The sequence below is a fragment of the Macaca thibetana genome, chromosome 13, assembly GCF_024542745.1.
Source record: "Macaca thibetana thibetana isolate TM-01 chromosome 13, ASM2454274v1, whole genome shotgun sequence".
Classification (NCBI taxonomy): domain Eukaryota; kingdom Metazoa; phylum Chordata; class Mammalia; order Primates; family Cercopithecidae; genus Macaca; species Macaca thibetana.
The window spans coordinates 106431802-106453890 of NC_065590.1; the positions used below are offsets into that span (position 1 = coordinate 106431802).

At 40.3% G+C, this 22089-nt stretch overlaps 1 protein-coding gene across 3 annotated transcripts in view; it reads right to left on the reverse strand.

Annotated features, from left to right (window-relative positions):
- Nucleotides 1–2772: 2772 nt before the first annotated feature.
- The window catches only part of LOC126933461 (uncharacterized), a 28873-nt gene continuing 9556 nt past the window's right edge, over nucleotides 2773–22089 (reverse strand). For 2 of the 3 annotated variants that reach the window (XR_007718595.1, XR_007718593.1), the window contains 4 exons: nucleotides 19683–19851; nucleotides 16098–16220; nucleotides 5012–6771; nucleotides 2773–4457 (listed from right to left, as the gene is read on the reverse strand). The gene's annotated coding sequence lies outside the window, so the exon portion shown is untranslated. The remainder of the gene's footprint in view (nucleotides 4458–5011; nucleotides 6772–16097; nucleotides 16221–19682; nucleotides 19852–22089) is intronic. The other variant, XR_007718594.1, reaches the window with a different exon arrangement.

Genomic DNA, 22089 nt, shown 5'->3' on the forward strand with positions numbered 1-22089 from the left:
ACCAGGTTACCCAGCTCAGAAGCCCTCGCAGGGAGCAAAGACCAGGCCCTTGAACTTCTCAACCTACAGAACAGTGAGCTAAATATATATTTTTTCTTATAAATTACCCAGTCTCAGGTAATTCTCTTAGCCACTCAACAGGGACAAGGCTGTGTGGGAGATGGAACACACCTGACGGGCCTGCCTCTGTGACAGAGTGAGGCTTGGGCAGCTCGGGCTACCTGCACAACCGTGCAACCAGGGTCCCTTGAGCATGCAGGCAGGCCCTGGGGATGAAGTGTTAAAAGAGACCAACGACCTGTCTTTGGCCTTGAACAATTTCGCACCCTGGGTCTCATTTCTTCTCTACAAATTCCCCTGGTACTGTGTTCATTTACTGCCTGTGCCATGCTCCTCCAATCATTAAACCACTACCTAGCTGGTTTCCCCTAGGCAATCTGGGGTTTATTCTCAGCTTTGCAGAATCATTGATGTCCGCCAATGCTTCTGGTTCTCCTTCTTCTGGGCACCTGTTAAAACTGCACTCTTCTGCCCCCTTGAGGTTGTACAAGGGCGTGTGACTTGCCTTAGTGAAAAGTGAACTCTGTCATGGCTGGGAAGAAACCAGCAAGAGTGGAGTTCTTTGTCTCATCAAGACACCAGACACGTTCTAGACCTTTGCAGTCCAGTATGGGAGAAACCAGCCACATGTGGCTATTTAACTTTAAATTAATTAAAATGAAATAGAATTAAACATTCTGTTTCTCGGTTGTATTTGTCACAGGTCAAACGCTCAGAGCCATATGTGGCTCGAGGCTGCCATGTTGCACAGTGCAAATCCACAGAGCGTTTCATCCAACGGTATTGCATTCCACAGCCCGCTGCCCTGAGGAGGGAAATGCACAGAGCCTCCTCCTGACCCACAGCGCACATGTGGTAAGAGACAGAGCAAATTTATTTTTAAAGGCACTAACATTTTGGAGATTTTGTCAGTAACACAATCTATTTTATCCTGTGTGTTGCAAGTTTCTTCCAAATTGCTAAAGAATAAATGAGTAGCTCAAAGCCATACAAAAAAGATAACATTGGTAAAGTAATCATATTGGTAAATATAAAAGCCAGCATTGGCCGGGCACAGTGGCTCACGCCTGTAATCCCAGCACTTTGGGAGGCCGAGGCAGGTGGATCTCGAGGTCAGGAGTTCAAGACCAGCCTGGCCAAGATGGTGAAACCCCGTCTCTACTAAAAATACAAAAAAATAGCTGGGATTGGTGGCAGGCGCCTGGAATCCCAGCTACTTGGGAGGCTGAGGCAGGAGAATCGCTTAAACTCGGAGGGTGGAGGTTGCAATGAGCCGAGATCACACCACTGCACTCCAGCCTGGGCGAGAGAGTAAGACTCAGGTCTCAAAAAAAAAAAAAAAAAAAAAAAAAAAAAGGCCAGCATCATTGTATTTTTGTTTGTAACTCCCTCTTTTCTTTCCTACATAACTTGAAAAGCATAGATGAGAGTTTTAGAGACTAGAGAAGCAGCTGTACATTCTGGACCCCTGGTGATACAGGTGCCCAGAGTGTGGAGATGAACTAGACGTGGCTCCGTCGAAACCCAAAGCCATGCAATGCTTTGTAAAAATGTTTCTCTGGAATTAGGTTTTAGAATATAAAGCAAGAATTATCTGGGGCCAGCACCATTTACACATGTACCTCTTTCCGCCATGATCTTGTCTGTCCAGCTATTACTAAAACCGGGGAGGGGATACACCACACAAGGGCATCCTTTGTGACAGTAACATCAGGGTGTAGAGCTGTGTAGGAGCAGAGTCTATCTGCTTCTGAAGCTATGTTGGATCAATTCAAAATAGATTGCTGTAAGATTAGAATGTTAATTCTAATGTCAAAGGTAAACATAAAGAAAATAACTAAAAAGTGTATACAGACGGGAAATTAGTCAAGGATCAAAGGAGTAGAGTATGTCAATCAAATACAAAAATAAGGCTGTATAAGGGGAATCATGAACAACAAAGAAGACATGAAAACAAATAGAAAAATGGCAGAAGATCCTTCTTGTCGTCAATTACTTTAAACATAGAAGCATCAAACTCACTGGCTAAGGTACAAACTTGGCAAAATTTTTAAAATGACCTAATAATCACAAGATTTTCTTTAGAGCCAAAGGAATAGGTAGGGTGAGGGGGATGGCGGAGAAGCCGTCCTGCAGAAGATACCGGGAAAGAGCTGGGGGGCAACACCAGGACCTGAAAAACAGACTTTAAGTCAAAAAGGGTCACAAGAGATGAAGAATAATTGATAAAACGGCTTATTGATCTAGAAGATAGAAAAATTAAAAGCAAATATACATCAAACAGAAAACCCCAGACTATATGAAGAAAACATTGACAGAATGGAAAGGAGAGCTCATAAAAATGTCAATGTTCACTTCAGTAATGACAAGAACAATATTCAGAGGAGTGGTAATGACCTAGACGCCGCCCGCAGAAAACTCCACCCACCAGCTGCAGAACCGACATTCATCTCAAGTGCACACGGAACATTCTCCAGCATAGAACAGATGTTAGTCTGTGAGACAAGCCTCGACAAATGTGAAAAGACTGAATTCATACAGAGCCTTTTCTCTGATCACCAATAGAATGAAGAAATTTACAAACATATAAAAATTAAGCAACACACTCCTCAGCAACTAATTTGTAAAAGAAAAAAAATTGCAAGGGAAATTAGAAAGTACTTTGAGATAAATGCAAACAAAACCAAGGTTTACTAAAACTTATGATCTGAAAAGAAAGCAACCTTCAAAGGGAGATTTATAGGTAAAAAGGCCTAAAGTTAAAAAAAATAAAAGATCTCAGTTGGTAGCCTAACCTTACTAGCAAAAGAAGAGCAAACTAAACCCAAAGTTACCAGAGGTGTGGAGATGCTGAAGGTTACAATGGTGATCATCATAGTAGATGAGAGAAAAAAAATAGAATCAATAAAACCAAACACTACATTTTTTTGAATAAACAAAACTGTCAAACCCTTAACTCATTGACTAAAAAAGGAGAGATGGTGTAAATAGCCAAATTCAGAAATAAAAGTGGGTACATTACTACAACCCTTACAGATGTTGAAAGGATCATAAGAGAATGCTGGAAACAGTTGTATGCCAACAAATTAGGTGACCTTGGGAAATGGAAAGAGTCCTGGGGACAGAAATTACCAAGCCCCACTCAAGAAGAAATAAAAATCTGAACAGACCTATAAAGAGTAAACAAATTGATTCAGTCTTCAAAAATTCCTCAATAAGCAAAAGGCCAGGACCAGATGGCTTTATTGGCTAGTTCTAGAAATCATTGAAATAATACCAATCCTCAAAACAAAGTACTCTCCTTCCAAAATACACCCAAGGAGAGAACACTTCCTAACCCATCTTGTGAAGCCATCATTACACTAACACCAAAGCAAGACAAGACACAACAGGAAAAGAAAACTGCCAACCAGTGTCTCTTAATGTAAATACTCGTAAACTCTACAACAACAAAGGCAGCAATCCAAGTTCAACAACATGTTAAAGGGATTATACACCCTGCACAAGTGTGATAGATGCCAGAAATGCAAGTGAGGTTCAGCCTCAGAAAATCGATGAATGTAACACATTACATTAAAAAAAGAAGAAAATAATAATCTTGATGTAGAAAAAACATTTGACAAAATTCAATATTATAAAAACACTCAGCTAACCACGGAAGGAGGTCTCTCTTCCTTGGCCCAAAAATATCCTTTTGGGGCTGTGAAAATGTAGATACAACCACTCCGGACACAAGCTGATAGTTGCTAAAGCTGGAGTTAGACACATAGGAGTTTACTATGCTTCTGTCTACTCTCATGTTCTTGAAATTTTTTGTCATAAATGCTTACATCATCACGTGTAAAAGATATATTACTTTGACTACTTTCATCAGAATTACAGGTCTTTATATTCTCAGTACACCTAAGTCATCACAGGATAAATTTGCCTTCCATTTTATGTCAGGTCATTCAGCAAAATGTACATTAAGTGCCAGTCCTTGGGCTAATGCATAAGCAATGTGTGAGAACACTGTCTTAGTGAATTTGAGCTTCTCTAAGAAAATTCCATAAACGAGATGGCCTGTTCTCCCAGTTCTGGAGGCCGGAGGTTCGAGATCGAGACGGTGGTGCATCTGCTGTCGGGTGAGGGCCGCTTTCTGGTTTCCAGACAGTGCCTTTTTCCTGTGTCCTCACATAGCAGAAGAGACGGGGTACTCTCTGGGTCCCTTTCATAAGGGCACTAATCTTATCATGATGATTCATGAGGCTCCACCTGCAAAACCTAATCACCTCCCAAATGTCCCACACCTCCCAATACCATCACTTTGACCATTAGGTTTCCAACTGTGGATTTAGGGGACACATTCGGTCTATGGCAGGTACACATGGAGATGATTCTTGAATTTGAGCTTCAATCTATTAGGGTAGGAAAAAAAGCAATGAAAATATGATATAAATATACTTCACACACACACACCCACACACACACACACAAATTTTCATACCCAGTAAGACAGCTAATGTTTAAAAACATACAGACAAAACATAAAATAACAAGCATTTGTTGGGTTGTGGAGGAATCAGGACAATTAAGCATTCATGGTAGAAACACAATACAGTGCAGTCACTAAGGGAACTGTGTGAAGAGGAATATAATATAGTTGGTCACTGTGGGGAACTGTATGGAGAGGAATATAATATAGTGTGTTCACTATGGAGAACTGTATGGAGAGGAATATAACATAGCACGGTCACTGTAGGGAAATGTATGGAGAGGAATATAATATAGTGTGGTCACTGTGATAACTGTATGGAGAGGAATATAATATAGTGTGGTCACTATGGAGTACTGTATGGAGAGGAATATAATATAGTGTGGTCACTGGGGAGAACTGTGTGAAGACTCCTCAAAAATAGCAGAAGAGACTAAAAACTAAACAGAATTACCTCAAAAAACTAAACAGAATTACCATATGACCAGCGATTCCACTTCTGGGTATATTCTAACAAACAGAAATGAAAAACGAAGACTGGGATTCAGATAGGAGGGATCCGTGCACCACTGCTCCTGGCAGCACCACGCAGAATAGTGGAAACCTGGAATCAACCCAGAAGCCATTGCTGGATGAACGAGTAAACACGGTGTGGGGCACACAGATGGTGAAATGTTATCCAGCCTTAAAAAGCAGGGCAATGCTGGCACCTGCTTCCACATGGCTTCAACCCAAAAACATGGAAAACATTATGCCAAGTCACAAAAAGACAAACGCTGCAGGATTTCACGTCTGCGAGGAATCTACAGCAGTGAAGTTTCCAGAGACTGAAGGTAAAGCGAGGGCTTCCGGGCTGCGGGGCGGCAGGGGGCGCTGTCGTTTAACGGGTGCGGCGTTTCCGGGGGAGAAGGTGGACCGTTCTGGAGATGGAAGAGGTGTCCGCGGCACCACAGCGTGAATGTGCTTATTGTCACTGAACAGTGCACTTCAAAATTGTTAAAATGGGCAATGTGTGTATTTTACACGACAGTGTGTATAAAAATGCAGCATGGAATCTGCTGATGGTAAAGGAATGCTCAGGGCTGACAGGAAGGACGAACAGGAAGACGCCTCAGAACAGACACTGCCACTCATGTGAGACGACACAGTAGCAGGCCCAGCGCCGTCTGGAAGAAAGACCGAGCCAGGAAGGGAGGAAAGAGGATTTCCGTCCAGAGCCGCGACACACAGCCCCGTATCTCTCCAGCGGGGCTCAGCCACAGGCTGCGCCAGGCCAAAGCTGCTGTCTCCATTCCAGGTTTTGCTCAGGGGACATGGCCCCGTCTGGTACTGTGGGTTCCCTGCACCGTCTCCCCTCAAACCCCCGCCCGAGGCTCATCACCTCGACTTGGCTTTCGGCACTGTGCTAGGCGCTGCTTGTGCTAAGAAAACCCCGTTCTGGCATCTGAAACTGTGGTCGTTCCCACCCGTGATTTGCAGTTAGACGCTGACTGGCCTCTCCCCATCACCCAGGAGGAGGCTTGGAGATTCCTGCCTGCCCCGGAAGCCACGAGCAGCTCCCAGGCAGGACTCGGAACTCAGTCCAGGCTTTTCCTTCATGGACTCGTTTGCGTGTGAGACGCGTGTGTGCACCCACTCAGGGCTCACAGTGTGCACCCACCCACTCAGGGTCATACGGGCTCTGCGTAGGGGATCCAGAGGAGGAAGATCTTCCCCGGAGGACTCTCATTGTTCCTACAAGATAACAGAAGCCCATAAGCTGCAAAAATGAGATTCAAAGCCAGGTCAGAATGAGTTTAACTGATGTCCTTTCCACCACTAGTTTTCAAGAACTGAGCATTCTGTGATCTATGAATGAACAGCTTGTAATACAGGCACGTAAATATTTGGGCCTGTTGAAGGGACGCGCACCTTAAGCATATTTATCTATGCATACACATATCTTTAACTGGATGATTAATGCTCTAGTTATCTGGCATGAAATAGCCTTAGATTTTATGTTTTCATCAGCATTTTAGAAACTTTATGTTGTATTTATCATTAGAAATCATGATGCCAAACTATCCTTATGAAATGAACATTGTACTTACTATTTGTCAAATTGCTTCAGCAACACTGAAGATGTAATTATTGGAATCACATATTGGAAAAAAATACGTGATTGCAAAGAGACAGGACAAAGGGAGGTAGCTGAAGGCAGAAAGGTCACTGCGATTTTCTCAAGTCTTGCCGATAGACTGAAAATGGAGGAAAAGAACACATTTCATTCTGGCTAGTATCAGCCGACATCCTGATGTCAGGAGAAACACGCTTTTAAGTCTGATGCTATTTAGCTTTTCAGCAGGCAAACTCCTTCAAAAGCATTCGAAGGTTCAGCACACATGTTGAATTTTAGATACCTCTCAAAACTGTCTGAAAAATAAATCTGTTTTTCTATGATAAGATTCAGCTGGTGATTTGTTAAACAATGTTTCAGGGGCTGAATTCCTGCCACATTAAACATGATGTTTCCCTTGTTATCTAGAATGTCTTTAAGAAATTCCACTATCAGTTTATAAATTTCTCAGCTAGCCCATTGAAAGAGCCAGAGAAATTAAATGATCCTTCACTCTGTTGAGAAAAGAAAACCTATGGGTATGATTGAGTTCAGAAAGTACCTATCTCCTCAAATTTTCTTCTAAATATGTTTTGAAAAAGTAAAAATGTAGTAGCATGAAAGAGCTAATGTAAAAATAATGGTAAAATGTAAGAAAATTTATATTTTCTGCATGGAAAAATAACTGATTTTAATTGTTGACAGTGACGACGGAAGAACAAGACAAAAATTATCCTGGTAGTGAATTAGAAATCAGTAGATAGGAGCTGTACATTCTAGACATGGCCAAGTGATCAGGAGACCGGAGCTGGACAGGAGGCTTCCACAGCAATGGGAGTGACTTTTAGGGGTGCATTTCGGCGGAGCAGAGCAAGCAGAAGTCACCACAGTGACCCCAGGAGAGGGAGGGGAGAAGATTACATCCGTGGGATGAAGCCTGCAGAGCCCAACTTTCTGAACAAGGGGAAATACATTCTGCCATTGTCATGATGGGAAAAATCAATTAACTCATGATTTATTATCCACTTATTTATTTAGTTATTCAGCAACTGTGTTGAATGCCTGCTACGTCCCAGTGATACAATATTGGCCAAGTCAGAATAAGTCCAACAATAACAGCATTTACAGTCCTGTAAAGACAGAATTAAACAAAAAAAACAAATGAACAAGTTATAAATACTGTAACTGCATGCTGTGAAGTGCTAAGGTTTGCACAGTGTGGTGGACAGTGGCCCTGGCATTGAGAGGGGCTCATGGAGACTCACCCAAGTCTGTGGGTTGAGGGTGGGGACCAAGAGCTGAGTGGCTGTGAGACCACTGGGTGCATACACTGCCTCTGGGCTGCACAGCAGAGGTCTGGTTGAAGATACAAATTTGTGCACCAAGGTGGTAATTGAAGAGAAGGGCCTGGATGAGGTTATCAGAGAAGAAAGTCCCAGGAGGAAAAAGGTACTAGAGGGAGTGCTGAGAAGTTCCAGTTCTGACCAAGTAAGCCCTGTGTGCTGGGTAAGCAAACAGAGGGCCTGGAAGGCGGAAGAAGGCCTGGGAAGTAAATACCACAAAACCAGGAGTAGAGAAGGAGGAGCCTTCATCGGAAGGCTGAGTGCCCCTGCATGGTGGAGTCAGCTGAGTGTCATAACTGCATGATGACCGTAGAGGCCTCAAGACCTTAGAGAAGATTCAGGAGTGAAGTGATAAAGGCAGAAGCAAGAAGCCAGGAAATTCCCCAAACAGATTTACATTTCACTGCTCACCTCCTCCCATTGTCACCCGCAGATCTTCAGATGGGCCTCCTGCATGCTCTCTGCGGTCACTGCACTCTCTTGGGTTGGTTCTCACTCTATATCAAGTCAGGTGGAATCCTTGCTTGGTTTCAGGGAAATACAGCTCTTTTCTGTAAGTGTTTATTCTCTCAACCTCAAACCACAGGGAATAATTACTGCAATTTCACTTTAATGCCACCTCATACCAAAAGCTTCCTCTGTGTGTATGACTATTGGTTGGGTATCCACCTAGTAGTAGAAACTCTAGGTGATATGTGTATGTTGGGATTCAAGAGAGAATGGCAGAGTTTCACAGAGAAGTGACCCAGCTGACGCTCTCAGCAGCAGGCTTTGATAGTGCAAGCTGCTCACACCCTCACCTGCACTTCGTGTGGTCAACAATATTAATAGAGCATTTCTGGTGGAATGTAATTTTGTTTCATATTGTTTCAATTGTCCTTCTCCTAACGGTCAATGGGATTGAACAACTTCATTTATTCATTGGTTATTTGGAGACATCCTTTGGTGAGTTGCCTGTTCATGCTTTTTGCCCTTTTATTGACACTTTTCTTTCTTAATTTATAAATATTATTGTTATTATTACTGTAATGATTCCCTTGATAGTCATGGGTATTGCAAATGTTTTCTTTTCATTGGTGACTTTTTAAACAAACAAACTTAGTGGGGTCTTTGATCAATACAAATTCCTTTTTCTTTATAGCCAAAGCTTTTTAATCCATTTAAGATTTTTCCCTCCTATTCTAATAACATAGGAGAGTATATTTCATTATCTTCTGGTAGTGCGATAGTTTTACATCTCACATTTAGATCTACAATCCATCTATATTTTATTTATTTCACTGTGTACTTCCATTTGATCCAGCACCACTCACCCAAAAGCCTTTCCTTTTTCGTTGCACAGTGCCAGCTTTTTAAATTTATTTTATTTTATTTTATTTTATTTTTCCATAGGTTGTTGGGGTACACATGGTATTTGGTTATGTAAGTAAGTTTTTTAGTGGTGGTTTGTGAGATTTTGGTGCGCCCATAACCTGAGCAGTAGGCACTGCACTCTATTTGTAGTCTTTTATCCCTCATCCCCTTCCCATTCTTTCCCCCCAGGTCTCCAAAGTTCATTGTATCATTCTTATGCCTTTGAGACCTCATAGCTTAGTTCCCACATATCAATGAAAACATATGATGTTTAGTTTTCCATTCCTGAGTTACTTCACTTACAATAATAGTCTTTGATCTCATCCAGGTTGCTGCAGATCCCATTAATTCTTTCCTTTTTATGGCTGAATAGTATTCCATCATATATATATACTGCAGTTCCTTTATCCACTCATTGATTGATGGCCATTTGGGTTGGTTCCAAGATTTTCCAATTGCAAATTGTGCTGCTATAAAATGTGTATGCAAGTATATTTTTGATATAATGACTTCTTTTCGTCTGGGTAGACACCCAGTAATGGGATCGCTGGATCAAATGGTAGTTCTACTTTTAGTTATTTAAGGAATCTCCACACTGTTTACCATAGTGGCTGTACTATTTTACATTCCCATCAGCAGTGTAGAGGTGTTTCCTAATCACCACATCCATGCCAATATCTACTGTGTTTTAATTTTTTGATTATGTCCATTCTTGCAGGAGTAAGGTGGTATCGCATTGTAGTTTTAATTTGCATTTCCCTGATCATTAGTGATGTTGAGCATTTTTTCATATGTTTGTTGGCCATTTGTACATCTTCCTTTGAGAATTGTCTATTCATTTCCTCAGTCCACTTTTGTGTTTTTCAGAATTTCAGAAATGACTCATTTATGTATTTATTTTTTATTTTACGTTAAGTTCTGGTATACATGTACAGAATGTGCATATTTGTTAGATAGGTATACATGTGCCATGGTGGTTTGCTGCACCTATCAACCTGTCATCTAGGTTTTAAGCCCTGTATACATTAGGCCCTGTCTTAATGCTCTCCCTCCCCTTGCCTCCCACCCAATGACAGACCCTGGTGTGTGATGTTTCCCTCCCTGTGTCCATGTGTTCTCACTGTTCAACTCACACTTATGAGTAAGAACATGCAGTGTTTGGTTTTCTGTTCCTGTGTTAGTTTGCTGATGGTAATGGCTTCCAGATTCGTCTATGTCCCTGCAAAGGACATAAACTCATCCTTTTTTATGGCTGCATAGTATTCCATGGTGTATATGTATCACATTTTCTTTATCCAGTCTATCATTGATGGACATTTGGGTTGGTTCCAAGTCTTTGCTATTGTGGATAGTGCTGCAGTAAACATATGTGTGCATGTGTCTTTATATTAGAATGATTTATAATCCTTTGGGTATATACTCAGTAACGAGATTGCTGGGTCAAGTGGTATTTCTGGTTCTAGATCCTTGAGGAATCGCCACACTGTCTTCCACAATGGTTGAACTAATTCACACTCCCACCAACAGTGTAAAAGCATTCCTATTTCTCCACATTCTTGCCAGCATCTGTTGATTCCTATCTTTTTAATGATTGTAATGATCACCATTCTAACTGATGTAAGGTGGTATCTCATTGTGGTTTTGATTTGGATTTCTCTAATAGCCCCCTTTTTTTTTTGAGACAGAGTCTTGCTCTGTCGCCCAGGCTACTGGAGTACAGTGGTGCGATCTCAGCTCACTGCAACTTCCACCTCCCGGGTTCAAGTGATTCTCCTGTCTCAGCCTCCCAAGTAGCTGGGACTACAGGCACACACCACCACGCCTGGATAATTTTTTTGTATTTTTAGTAGAGACAGGGTTTCACCATGTTGGCCAGGCTGGTCTCAAACTCCTGAACTCAAATGATCCACCTGCCTTGGCCTCCCAAAGTGCTAGGATTACAGGCATGAGCTACTGCACCCAGCCAATAGCCCACTTTTTGATGGAATTGTTTGTTGTTTTCTTACTGATTTCTTTGAGTTCGTTGTAGATTCTGGATATTAGTCCTTTGTCAGATGTATAGATTGTGAAGATTCCACTCTGTGGGCTGTCTGTTGACTCTGCTGACTGTTCCTTTTGCTGTGCAAGAGCTCTTTAGTTAAATCCCAACTATTTATCTTTGTTTTTATTGCATTTACTTTTGGGTTCTTGGTCATTAAATCCTTGCCTAAGCCAGTGTCTAGAAGGGGTTTTCCAATGTTATCTTCTAGAATTTTTATAGTTTCAGGTCTTGTATTTAGTTTCAGGTAATTATATTTCCCTACTTTATGATTTTGTTTTCTTTGACAAAGATCAGTTGGCTGTGAGTATGTGGGTTTATTTCTGGGTTCTTTATTCTGTTCGATTGGTCTGTGTGCCTATTTTTATACCAGTACCATGTTGTTTTGGTGACTATGGCCTTATAGTATAGTTTGAAATCAGGTAGTGTGATGCCTCCAGATTTGTTCTTTTTGCTTAGTCTTGCTTTGGCTACGTGGGCTCTTTTTGGTACCAAATGAATTTTAAAATTGTTTTTTCTAATTCTGTGAAGAATGATGTTGGTATTTTGATGGGGATTGCATTGAATCTGTAGATTGCTTTTGGCAGTATGGTCAAAGACCTCTACAAGGAAAACTACAAAACACTGCTGAAAGAAATCATAAATGACACAAATTGAAATACATCACATTCTCATGGATGGATAGAATAAATATTGTGAAATGGCCAGCTTTGTTTTAGATGAAGTTTACCTGTGTGCTTTCTTTTCTCCTGACTCTTCATCGATCTGTTTTTAATCCCTTTCACTAGTGCCACACTGTCATATGAACTTACTTTTCCAATAAATCTTGATATTGGGCAATGTATATTCTTATCTTTGCTCTTCCTCAAAATTTTTTGCTATTCTTGTTTCTTTCTGTTTCTACATAAATCTTATATTAGCATGTCTGTCATCAACACACAAATAAAAATAGCCAACTGGAATATAAGGAGAATTTTTACTCTCACAATATTACTTCCTCTAATTTGAGAAAATGGTATGTTCTTTCATTTGTTTAGGTCGTCACCCACTTCTCTCAATAATCTTTTTATAATTTTGGTATAGAGGTGTTACACATATTTAGATTGTTTTCTAGATATTTGATAACTTTTGATACTATGGTAAATAGCATGATTAAAAATTTCTTATATTAAGTGCTAGAAAATAAAATAATTTTTGTATAGTGACATTGTATTCAGCAAGCCTAACTCACCTAAATTATTAAATTTGATAATTTATAGAAAATTACTTTTATAACCATGTGTTATCTGTAAATGAAGATACATGTATTTCTTTACTTAAAACATTTTACCATGTATTTATATGCCTTATTTCACTGACAAGAAACTCCTATAAAATGTTGACTAAAATTGTTAATAATAAATATCTTTTTCTTATTCATGATCTGAAGATAGAAGTTTTTAATATATTAATATTGGATCTAAGATTTGTTTTGGGCTCCAGTGATACCATTTTTCAGAGAAAGAAGGTAATTTTTATAGCAAATTTTTACAAGGTATTTAAAAATAATTAATAAATATTGAATTTTATCAAAAATGTTTTTATCATTTACCTAATTTTTATTTTATTTTCTTAATATATAAAAATATGTTAATATAAACTCAGTTTTTATATTTATCTATTTTATATATCAAGGAACCCATTTTACTTATATTTGTTTGTCATATTTGAATCCACATTTAAGATATAAATTGTCCAGTAATCCATATTGTCAGATTTGTGAATCAAGGTAATACTGGTATCATAAAACCCATTGCAATGAATTCTATATTTTTCATTTTACCATGAAGAATTGATATAGTCTTGGTTTTGCTGAGAATTCTCAGTTTGCTGAGAATGATGGTTTCCAGCTTCATCCATGTCTCTGCAAAGGACATGAACTCATCCTTTTTTATGGTTGCATTGTATTCCATGGTGTATATGTGCCACTTTTTCTTTATCTAGAAATATGATTTGAGCCAGCAATCCCATTACTGAGTATATACTCAAAGGTTTATAAGTCATTCTACTATAAAGACACATGCACACATATGTTTATCGCAGCACTATTCACAATAGCAAAGATTTGGAACCAACCCAAGTGCCCATCAATGATAGTCTTGGTTATTTATTTAGTAAAAGTTTGGAAGAATTTATCAATGAAGCCATCTGACACATGAGTCTACATTGCAGTAAGGTTTTAATAACAGCTTCTGTGTCTTTAAGAGCTAGGTATCTATTCAAATTTTCTATTTATTCTTGTATAATTTTGATGTGTGATGTCTGCGTAGGAAATTGTTTTATTCAAATGTAAATATATTGACATAAACTCATTCATCGTTTCCTCTTATGGTAGTTTCTATTTTGTTTGCTGGTGACCACTTTATATTCCTCATATTGGCAATTAAGGAATACAATGGAAAGAAGTACATATCTTATACTTTACTTAAGAAGAAGTCTCTAGGGAATCCCCAAGACAATATGAGACAAAAACAAAAGCACAAGAGAAATATGAAGCATCTGGCATATATAGTTAGAAAACAAACACAATCCAGATCCTAGCCAGATTAACATAGAATCTCACAGTAAAGATGTTTTTGCCTCAGTTTCTATTATCTGATAGTTATATCTGGCTTTTGACAAAATAAAATACTATGTGATAAGCTAGAAAGTAAGAAAAAATAGTCTAAAGAGACAAACATGAAAATGAACTCAGATATTGCATGGATTTTAGAAGTATTAGAGTATTTAAAGTAACTGAATAATATGTTAAAAGCTGTCATAGCAAAAGAGGGCAATACTCAAAATTAGTTGGACAATGTAATCAAAGAGATAAAAATGCTAAGAAAGAATGAAAAAGAAAGGCTATAAATCAGAACACTCTAATAGGAAATAATGAATGTTGTTGATGGGCTCATCAGTGGAATGGATTCTGCCAAGAGTCAGTGACTTAAAAATATGTCAATAGGAACTTCACAATAAAAATGACTGAAAATTTTACAACAATAGGAATTCGAGAACTGTAGAAAAATTTCAAAAGGTATATGTAACATATGCACAGGGGATGGAAAAAGATAATCCATACTAATACTAATCAGAATAATACTGGACTAGAGAAATTAGCTTAGGACAAAGGTGACTTCAGAACAAGAAAAAATGTTCAGAGATCGGGGCATTACATGATACGTGGTTCACTTCTTCAGTAAAGCATAGCAACAGTAAACGTGGACATACCTAATAACAGAGCATCAAATTATGTGAATCAACACTCAACAGGACTGAAAAGATAGACGAATATACTACTACAGCTGGAAAATTCAACACCTCCAGTTCAGTAATCAAGAGATATGGCAGGCAGAAAATCAATAAGGACATAGTTGAACAGAACTTGAACAGAACCATCAGCTTGCTCTAATTGCTGTTTATAAAATACTCCATGCAGCAATAGTAGAATACACATTGTCCCACTCACGGAACATTAACCAAGATGGCGACATGCTGGACTGTAAAGCACACCTTAAAAATATCAGAGAATACACAGCATATAAAGTATGTTCCCAGATCACACTGTAATTGACTGCAAATCAGTAGCAGAACAATAGATGGAAAGAAAAAACCCGAATATTTAGAGATTAAACAGTACACACTTAAATACACATGAGTCAAAGACCTTTCAAGAGAAATTTTAAAATATTTTGAGCTAGATAAAACTGAAAATACAACTTATCAAAATTTGAGGGATATAGTGAAAGCAGTACTTAACAGGGAAATTTATGGCATTAAGTGCACATCATAAAAAAGGAAACATATAAAATTAATAATCTAAGCTTCCACCTTAGGAAGAAGAAAAGAAGAAAGGCCAGAATGATCATCTGGACATGGATTAGGAGTGGAGAAACCAGTGTGCACCCATGTGAACCTCAACATAGATTCCATAAAGAAATATTTATAGAAATATGTATGTACATGTGTAGATTCCTGCTCTGTCACTCACTAGGGCAATGACATCCCAATTTCAAAGATAATATGAAATACCCAGGTCTTTGCTTCAATTGCTAATCTCCAGTAAAAGGAACCAGGGCTTCCCAGAGAAATTGTGGATTCTAGGAGTAGAACAGGAAATAGACAAGGTAAGCTGGGGGCACTTTGGAGTGCTAGAAAATTAATAACTGCTGAAAAAATAAAAATGAACAGCCACATTGCCGGGGCATGTCAGGGCCACAGGAGCCAAAGGAAAGATCTGGCATGCAACTGAAACTGGAATGATTAAACAATAATGACAACAAAAAGCAGCATTGGTTCATAATCCAATTTATAAAATAAATATGAGTTTATAGTGATATGAACAAATGGGTAAATATGTAAATATTTAACAGACAAATCTCCCTTGCAGAGGAATTCCAAATAAGGTGGCAGTCTCCATGCTCTTAAAGGAGGAGAGTGTAACTCCCATTGCATAAGTGAAGGCCATGCATAGTGAATTTGCTTCAGTGAGTCTGGAAAGTGGGACAAGGGAGTAACTTTCCTGTGGAGAAACCTGGCAGAGGCCACGACCGCCAAGTGAGGTGGGTGCTACAGTGATGAGTCATTGACCAAAGGTGCCTTGACAGAGTGTAATAAAGATAGCACTTTACTTCTATGGTCTTCTTCCCCAAATTCCATAATCCCAATCGGATCATCAGAAAAACCCCAACTGAGAGAAATTCTACAGCATACCTGACCATTACTCTTCAAAACTATCCCAATCATTGAAAACAAGGAAAATCTGAGAAACTGCCAGCGGATAGGGGTCTAGGGAGATGTGACAACTGCATACACAGTGGCATCCCGGATGGGGTCCTGGAACAGAAAAATAACATCAGGTTAGCAACTAAGGCATCCCGAATAGGCTTTGGACATTATTAGTCAATGATTATTATGACGCAAACATATGATCATTATGTCAAGATAGGGAACACATCTCCCATCTTGTCAAATAATTTATTGAGCATATTTATCAATTGTTGTTAAGTCTGTCTGATAGCCTTGTTTGATTTCTGATCTCCTGATGTTTGATTTTTATTGATATTAAATGTCCTGATTGTGCGGAGTCAGTGCAGTCTCTGTGTGTGCTTGGTGACATCTGAGTGAATGTCACACGCTTGTGTAAATGATAGCAGAGAGAATGGGGGGTCCATATGATACCATCTTTCCCCAAAGTGGAGCCATTTGACACTGGCTGGTGGCCCAGCTAGAGGCAGATGACGCCTGCTCACCAAGGACCGAGGTCACCCAGCTGTGTCTTAGCCTCTCTTTGAGGGAACCCTTCTTTCTCACTCACCCATGCTTCTAGGGGTCACATTTGGAGCTCCAGCTTCAGCCCCTTGAGATTTAAAGTCAGTTTCTGTTCCTCAGACTCGTCCCCTCTTCCCTCCAGGGCCAGCGTTCACTACATCCCTGGCCACATCAGCCCTCAGGGATTTGGTCTTTATGGGGAAAGACAGGAAGAGTATTTTAAGACATTTAAAGTAGAAAATATTTTTGGCCTTGGGGAAAAATGTTAAGGGTCTGAGAAAGAAAAATAGCCTAATTAGATTCCTGGTGACATTGACTTCCCAAAAATGGCAAATGTTGCGTGGAGAAGGAGAGAGATCTTCCCCGTGAGCCAGCAGGACAGTCATGAGGGCAATGCCTTGGAGGCATGTGAGAATTGGGTAAATTCAGTGGCACACACTAGTGATTTGAACAACAGTTTATGGCTCTCTCCCCTCTCTCTTTATTTTTTCTTTACAGTTTTATTCCCTCTGGTTCATATTATCCTTTTTTTCTAAAACTAATGTGATTTTTGAAACAACAGATGTGATAAACCAACATTAAATTACGTTCCCAAATTTAAGAAAAGGTTTAGGAGAAAGTAGTTTCATAATCAATGTTTGATAAGCACAATTATTTTTTAACATGTAAGACTTTACCAACTTAAATCTAGACAGTACATTAAAGTTTAAAAGTCCAGTTTGTAGGGGTGTATCAATAGTTAAATTAATAATTTTAAAATTTCGTTATTTCTGGCATAATATTCTATTTTTATTTTCACTTATAAAACATACTATACGTTTGTATGCAAAATGTAAGGTGCCAATACCTTTGTTGAGTTTTGAAAACATTTATTAATTAAGGAACATCAACATATAAAATTATCTTCTAAATAAACTTTATGTTGATCAATAATTTCTGGATCAAATTAGCTTTAAGCAAACAAGAGAAATATGTACAGCTGTCACAGTATAATAAAATAAAAAATGATCATTTCATGGATTTGAGTCAACTGGACATTTTCTGCATAGTTTATAATGTACAGAAGCTGGAAGATGCATGTCTGATACATTTCCTGGGAATAAATGTATCATCTCTGAAACTCTTATGGCTCCAATAAGGAACTCCTCATGGTTGCTTTGGAAATTCCACTTAAGATGAAGACAGTGTTTTCTTTCCTCCAATGTGATCAGCAGTGCTGGTAATCAATACATAATTACCAGGCTTCTCATGCCTGTTTCTAACAGACTAACACTTTTCTAGGAAATGCTAAGCAACTTGAATCTCACTCCTGGAACACAAGCCCCAGCCATATGGATAACAAACATTTATCCTGTTTATATGGGAAGTCATAGGAACCCATGGTTTCCTAACCAGGACATCAAGGTCTTTGGAGGAATCTTGCAGCCTGTTCCTGGCAGCTTTCTCTCCCCTCCTTCCTAGGCCAACCCTAACCCTAACCCTAACCCTAACGAGGACCCAGGTTTTTAAACAGCTAGAGTCTCCGTGTTTCTTCTGATTATGGTAGAAAATAAAGCCAAAAAAAATAAGCCTTTATAAAAACAGCATGGGTGTTTTTGTGATAGATTTCTAAGGGGTAAAAAAGGCAACTACGTTAGAAATGTGAGCCTGGCAAGAGGGAAAAGCTGGCATTAAGGACCTGCCAAAATTCTAAATTCACTTTCTTTTCTATGCCAGAGTGAATTTAAAATAGATATATAAATGTCTGTTTCATTTATATTCTTTAGTGAAAGCCAAATACATAAGCAAAATAAAATTTAAAATACTACTATTGAATAAAGAATTTGAATACCCCTATAAAGTAAGACATAATAGAAGCTTGGACCCTCCCTTAAAGTAAATGGAGGAGGCTGCAGAGAGAAGGCTCTCTCACCAAATTGCAGGAGAAAAGCATAGCCCTCCAGCAGGAAATGGAAGATGGTGATTTCAGGACATTTGTCAGCTAAAGTTTTCACAAAACAGCTTTATGCAGCCTTTTGAATAAATGCTGTGCATGGTTGTGTGAAGGAGATATTATTAGGAGGGGCTGAACTCTTAAAATGATGAAATTGAGTTTACTGTAAAGTTGTAGAGGTGAAGGAAATAAAAATAAGCTTCTATAAGTTATATGGGAAACAGAACTTCAAAATCAAGAGAAAGAGAAGTTTTAACTCCCTTACGTCTATTTGTTTAGGCTCTCTAGTGGAGGTCGGTATTAGCACACACTACGTTAAACATCTTGCACAGAAAAACAAAGTCAGCATATTCTGTCAGCCAATGGAAGAGAGTGGAGTAAACCAGTGATTACTTAACACACATGCTTTAAAACAGCAAACTATTGACGCAATGTGGAGTATATTTATGGTCTGTTACATTTTACGAAATGGTTTAATTTGATTTATTTTTAAAATACTTGTCATTTTAGCAATCTTCTGATAAGATGGTACATTTAAAAGCTCAGAACAAAACACACATGGAATGATTACCTTCTCTAGGAGCAATGAAACCCAGCCTTTCTGGTTTATTTCTTTCTTTTCACTAATGAAATCATTACAATTTTGTTAGGTCTAATTAAAAGACCAAGAAGGCATTTGGACGGAAAAAAAGGTATCAAGTTTTGTGTATTTTTGATGTGTTTTCTACAGCCAGGACCAAGTCCTTGAAAACAAACTTCAACAAAGCAGCATAATTTCATAATGAAGAAAAGAAAGAACCCCGTAAATACCTAATTCCAGACTTTCCTTTGTCATAAAGTCAGTGACCTTCATGCATACAATTTCACATACAAATTCCCATTTCTTATTTATAATCCCTTTCTATTTACTGAGGAGGTCATCTCCTGATGTGGTTGAAAATACGTTACTCTGTAACTATGATTTTTCTCATGATAAAAGTGAGATGCAGGACAAGTCAGCTATTATTATGGGATATATGTGGATGTGCTGGGATGGAGTCCTCCACAAAAAATCACGGGGGCAGAGCACGCTCTTAAGTCTCGGAGCTTCTTACCTGAGAATGTTGATTCTGAGTCACTACAGTGGCTTCCAGGAGTTGCCAACTTTTAAAAAATTGTGTTCCACTATTCCAAATCTGGTCTCCTTCTTTGTTGAGAAAGATGGAAGGCAGACGGCAAGCATGACGTGGGGGCTTCTGTAGGGGCTCTTGCTGTGGGGTAATCCTTGATAAAAGAAAAACTTCAGCCAAATTAAATTTAAAAGACTTTGAGCAATGAATGAATTGTGAACCAGACTGCCTTCTGAGCCAGAGTAGGTTCAGAGGTTCCAGCACAACCATTCGGTGGAAGAAGATTTATGGACATTGAAGAGAAAGTGACCTACAGAAAATGGAAGGGAGGGACAGAAACAGCTGGATTGGTTATAGCTCAGCATTTGCCTTATCTGTCTTATTTGAACACAGTTCGAACAGTTGACTACATTTGATTGGCCGAAACTCAGTGGCTGGCACAAGTGTAGGCTACAGTCTACGTACACCTCTCCTTGTTATGTTCATGATGTGCAGAAAAACCTTTAGGCTGAACTTAAAATCTCTAAGGAGGCAGCTTTAGGCTAAACTTGATTTAACACCCTCAAGATACCTGATTCTTTTGCAGATTTGAGTCAGGATGGCTTCAGCCTAAGGAAGAGCTTGCTGGGCTCCTCCTAAGTGTGAGAGGTTGGAGGAGCCACCACCTGGGGTGAGTGTGGGAGGTTGGAGGAGCCGCTGCCTGGGGTGCACAGTGTGTAGCTGCCCTGCTGAATCTTCTTGGATACTGTTATGGGATTTGGGGGGGTGTCGTTTTTCTGGCTGGAAATCCACTCTGTGGCTGGTGGGGCCTTTGCCTGAGTTTTGCTCTGGCCTGCTGAGCTCTTTTTGCCCGCTTGGCCTGGCAGGCTGCACTTGGCTCACACTACCAGCCTCGGTAGTTGAGAGGGCAATATTGCCCACCTGTGACTCTGGGTGGCATTTTCCCGCCAGCCAGTGCTGCAGGCCCCAAAGGCTGTGGTGTCAGGAGGGCCATGGCACAGGGGCTGTGTGGGGAGGTTCTGAACCATGGAACGTGGGCAGAAGTGGTGTAGCCAGTACTAGGCCAGGACCTTTCCACTTTCTGCACCATCTCCCAGCCCTCTTCCTCCTATAGAGACAGCCGTGGAAACCTCGGGAGGCTTGGCAGACCCAGACTGGATGTGTCCTGAGCCAAAAAAGGCATGACGCCACTGAGACCCTGGTCTGTCTCTATTTCCACAGCCAATATAAATTACCCTCAGCAAGACAACACCAGAGAGAAACGCTTCCACCACGCACAGAAATGGTTCCGGGGGCTAGAGATTGAGACAGTCCCCAGCCACTGTGCAGTTCTTCAGTACTTCAGGGCCCACAGAACAAAGGGGCTAATAGGAGGCCCAGGAGTTACTGCTGCCCCGAGGAAAGAGAGGATTATCTCCTGTGCCCAGAGGCCCCGTGGAAGTGGTCCTAACTTGCCATGTGCAGGATAAAAGCCAGGAGAGGCCCACACAAGCCCCAGGCAGGAGGGACTCCCAATGGAGCAGCCACTGAGGATGGAGAGTCCGAGAGCTGCGGGGCTGATGGGGGCCCAGGGGCAGTGCGGAGCTGCATGTGGGTTCCAGCTGCGGCCACACGACCTGTGTCAGGGTCCAAACCCTGCATCTCAGAAGGCTACAGTGATTGGAGATGAGGCCTTTATAAGGGTATATGCTTCCATTCCAAATGGGATAAATTGGCCAGAATGAAGGGGCTACAGGCCCCCATGCAAGTCCATAATCCAGCAGGGCAGTCATTAAATCTTAAAGCTCCAAAATAGTCTCCTTTGATTCCATGTCTCACATTGAGGGCATGCTGATGCAAGAGGTTGGCTTCCAAGGCCTTGAGTAGCTCCACCTCATGGCTTTGCAGGGTTCAGCCCCCACAGCTTCTCTCATGGGCTGGTATTGAGTGCCTCCAGTGGTTACAGGTACACAGTGCAAGCTGTCAGTGGATCTACCATTCTGGGGTCTGGAGGATGGTGGCCCTCTTTTCACAGCTCCACTAGGCAGGGACTCTTTGTGGGGGCTCCAAACCGACATTTCCCTTCTGCACTGACCTAGCAGAGCTTCTCCATGAGGGCCCCACCCCTGCAGAAAACCTTCTGCCTGGACATCCAGGTGTTTCCATTCATCCTCTCAAATCTAGGAGTAGGTTCCTAAGCCTCAGTTTTTGCTTTCTGCAAACCAGCAGGTCCTACACCATGTGGAAGATGCCAAGGCTTGGGCTTGCACCCTCTGAAGCCATGTCGCAAGTTGTACCTTGGCTCCTTTTAGTCATGGCTACAGCTGGAGTGGCTGGGATGCAGGGCACCCTGTCCTGAGGCTGCAGAGAGCATCTGTGCCCTGGGCTTGGCCCACAAAAACACTTTTTCCTG